The following is a 4684-nucleotide window of genomic DNA, read 5'->3' as shown; positions in this document are numbered from 1 at the left end:
CAGGTTGGACAAACAAAATTCACTGAATTTATAAATATTAATCTCCAATTTTATTATTATATTATAAAAAAACATGAATTTTTTACCAGAACTAATTGATATACAATTGGTGCCGACAAAATATTTGTGTTTTATAATAGTGTCTGAAATTGACCCAAATTATCAACATTAGAAGTAAAATTGCTCTTGACTACCAACGTTGGGGTAAAATTGCACCATTTTAGACATTAAAGATAAAGTTACTCCTGATCCAAAATATTAGAGATATTTTTACACCTTGACCCTATTTTATATATAACGATTTTTATTGTGTTTACGTTATTGAGTCTATTTTTTCTTTATATACGTCATAGTCAAAATAAATATTTTTTCCTCATCATATTCATCAAATTGTTAAATAAAAAAATAATGTAAAATTCCACAATTTGACATCAAGAAATTAAATTCAAGCGTCGGCGTTATAAATTAAGGAATATTTCTGTATATATATAATTTACCCAATTAGAATATTATTGACTTTTCCAATCATATTTTATACAAATATGTAACAATATTATATAGAGAGAACATATAATAATAATAATGTAATTAATACCCAAAGAAAATTAACATTTGCTAACACATTGACTTTAGATTTTTTAATTATTTTAGCTGACCTTTTCTTCCATAATGCAACTTTAATAATTAATAACAAAAATAATTAATAACAAAACGTGACTAAACAAAATATCAAAATGTTATTTCAAAAAAAAATCAAAATGTTAATATTTTTTTTTATAGAAATTAGGACGAGACAGAACTTGGACGAGGTGAGCACCCATGGCCCCAAGAACTGTCAAACCCGCAATATATTAATAAAAGAAAAAAATGAGTGTTTGAATAAGAGAATAGGAAGGAGAATAAACAAAAAGAAAGGGGAATAAGAAAAGATAGGAAAAGTCAAGAAAAACGCAAGTGTGAAATACTACAAATATCATCATTGATAAACCAATTGATCACTGAGGAAGAGACTCCAAACTTTATCAATGCATTAACAACTCTATTTCATTCTCTAAAGATGTGTGAAAAGAGAATATTCATCCTAGAGCAAATGCTGAGACAATGCAAACACTCTTGTCGAATACTCCAAAAAACATCCATGAAACGATGTCTAAGCAGATTAACTACGTACATTGAGTCTGACTCAACCCAAAGCTGATACCAATTTTTCTCCAAAGCAAGTTCAATTGCGAAAATAGCGCCTCTCAATTCAGCCATATAAGCAAAAGAATGAGGGGTAGAAAAAGCAAAATGTTAATATCCTAATCATGAAGAAAACTTTCAAGTTTTTCATCCAAATTTTGAGGGTTTTTTTTGACTTTTTTACCGAAAGATAAACCCCTTTGATTTTTTCTTTACTAAATAATTTCTTTTTATTAATCTACTAGTATGACAGGTTTGATAGTTTCTCTCTTATTTGGAGTTTTTTTGTTCTTTCTTATATTTCTTCCGATATGATTCTTATCATATTTTTCATCATGGAAAAAACATAAGAGTTTTGTTCACCATCATATAGATCTAGCTCGTTGAAAGATTATGAAGTCATATATGGAGAAAAAGACTCTGAAGTCGATTATGGGTGGAGTTTGTTTCCAGTCGTTGTGTCAAAAATAGTTTCAAGCACAGTCTACCATTGCTCTATCACGATCTATGATATTGAAGATGCAGATTCAAGCTCATATGATATAATTTTGGATTGTAATTTTTTTTATTACTTATACGAGATATACTATTATTATAAAACAAAATAGAATAAAAAAATTAAGTGTAGTTAATAACTACTATGTTTTTTAGAGTTCTGCACTAGTATTGGTTGTTAGGTTGGTAATGGTAGATTGTTTAGTTTTTGGAATGATGTCTGGTTAGGGAAGCGGCCTTTGTTGGAGATTTGTACTGTTCCTCCGTCACCCAAGCTGATAAATTCGAGAATTACGGATGTTGTGGCTGAGGATGAGGAGTGGGATTGGTCTAAATTTGATCGTTTTTTCGATCTTGAAACTCTCCTGAGAATTCGGGGAGTTAAAGTTAGCAGTTTGGAGGAAGATGGTGATACTCGTTGTTGGGCGTTTACTAATAACAGTGCTTATTCTTGTAAATCCACGGATGAGGTCTTTAATCACGATCTGGATGCTCCCCCTTCGAATCTTTGGAAGGTTTTTTGGTCCTCTAAGGTTCCTTATCGTATTAGGAGTTTTCTTTGGCTTTGTGCTAAAAATAGGCTCCTGACGAATGTTGAAAGAAAACAACGCCATTTGGTGGACTCTGATGCTTGTAGTAGATGTAAAGCTCATGCAGAATCTAGCTGCCATGTTCTTAGAGACTGTGTTGGTAGTGCGACCGTGTGGAGAAAAGTTTTACCTGAAGAGTGTCTTTCTTCCTTCTTTTCCTATTCGGAATAAGACTGGTTCAGAGAGGGTATTGAAGGGAAGCTGTTGGCTGGGCTCGAGTATGAAGTAATTTTGTTTGCTATGGTCTACAACCAAATTTGCTATTGGAGGAATGTAGAGGTGTTTGGAGAGGGAACTATTTTCATTCCTAATATGCTGGAGTTCTTCTTCAGGAAAATTAAAACAATAAATGAGAGTTTTAAGGTAGATAGTTTGGCCGGGTCTAACCAATGAGAGGTTGTTCATCTGGTAGGTTGGGGAAGGTCGAGTGAGGAGGTGGTGAAGTTGAATACCGATGGTTCGTGTAAAGAGAACGAGAGAATTGCTGCCGGTGGTGTTTTGAGAGATGTAGGAGGTGCTTGGTTGTCGGGTTTTTCTCAGAATCTGGGCTTGGGTTCTTCGTTTATTGCAGAACTCTGATGTATCTTTTCAGGGCTTAGGATGTCGGAGGATCTGAGGATTAGAAAGCTGCTCGTGGAGTCAGACAATCTCGAAGCGGTTAATATGATTTCGGATAAAAGATCTCAGTGTTTGGAGAGCCAGAATTTAGTTAAAGCAATTAGAAGGATTTGCTACTCTTTCGATACTGTCAACTTTTGCCATGTTTACAGAGAGCAAAATCAGGTGGCGGATCGGCTTGCTGTGGAGGGCCATGAGAGGGCTTTGGATTTGTCTATTTTCTCTTCTCCCCCTAAGTTCCTGCTATCTTTGCTCTTTGAAGATAATGTGGGAGTTAGCTTTCCTCGGCTAATCTCGGGCTAGTGTGTTGTGGTGTTTCATTTTTTATTTTCTTTTCCCTACCCAAAAAAAAAATAACTACTATATTTTAACCACTTAAATTATTCAATTAAGTTAAAAACTAATTTATTCTATTAGGAGAAAATATTTACTTAAAAATTTTAAATTGAGTGCCCGTTTGTTTCCATTTTTTCGAACTCCTTTTTGTCTTTTGATTCTGAACATGAGACAAAAAAAATATTTGGTAAAATTTCGAAACAACTACTTTTAGCAAAAAATAAATAAATAAATAAAATCTACTACCTACCAGCAACAGCAAACGACAGTAAACTTTAATGAGTCCTGAACAATATTAAGTAATATTTTTTTAATTTAATATTAAGTAAATATCAAACAGTTACTTTATTTAATATTTTCAAAAAAATTAATATTAAATACTTAAAATTCAATATTTATATTTTCAAGATATAATTTTTAATTGGAATAAGGTGTAAAAATACCTTTAACTTTTATATCTAGGAGCAATTTTACCTTTAATATTGGCAGCGAACATCAATTTTACCCTAACATTTAACATTGATAAGTTTGGTCAATTGGAGAAATTAATGTCCCGGTCATTAATCTTCTCATCTACACTTCACACCTGCATCATTTTATCACATATTAATAACAAATCAAAAACATATAATTAAATATGAAAATTAAAAAAAATATTGTATTTTGTATAAAAAAAATTTCAAAATTTTTATCGAATTTAAAAATATTCATCTCCAATTCTATTATTAAATCACAAAAATATGAATTTTTTTTAAAATCAATTTAGGTACAATTGGTGCATAATATGGAACAAATGTCTGTATAATAATATCTGAAATTGATGCAACTTATAAACATTAAATATAAAATTACACTACTTTAAATATTAAAAATAAATTAACTTATGACACTAAATATTAGGTGTCTTATATACTTACTTTGTTTTTAATAAAATAAACCTCTACTCTGAACATTGTGCATTTTTTTTATGATGAATTTAATGGTATTTTTACACGTTATCCTTTCTTAATTTTATATAAAAAAACTTTATTTTCAAAAGTAACAAAATAGCACACGGTTAATTAAATATTAACTAAAAAGTCGTACCTATGCTATACGTTAATTAAATATTTATAGGAGTACGAATTTTTCTTTTTTCTTAATAAATAAGCATCTAAATAAAATAACATCCCCACCAAATCATCCCTTTCTCCATCTTCATACTCGATCTTATTTTTAATTTTTGTCTTATAAAATATACTCAATCTTATTAATTAATTGCTAGTTGTTAAATTTTGACTATCAATTTTTTTATATAAAAAAAACTCGTTATAAACAAAAATACCAAACCATGGAAAAGTAAATTAATTAATTAAATATATAATTGATAAGTTGTATAACTTTCTGATACGGATTTTATAAGGGTTTTGCCGTCTAAAAGCTTTTTCACATAACATGATAATAACGGACATTTGGTTGCTCAT

The sequence above is a fragment of the Euphorbia lathyris genome, chromosome 9 (assembly GCF_963576675.1).
Source record: "Euphorbia lathyris chromosome 9, ddEupLath1.1, whole genome shotgun sequence".
Taxonomy (NCBI): domain Eukaryota; kingdom Viridiplantae; phylum Streptophyta; class Magnoliopsida; order Malpighiales; family Euphorbiaceae; genus Euphorbia; species Euphorbia lathyris.
Note: the sequence above shows the minus strand (reverse complement) of the source record.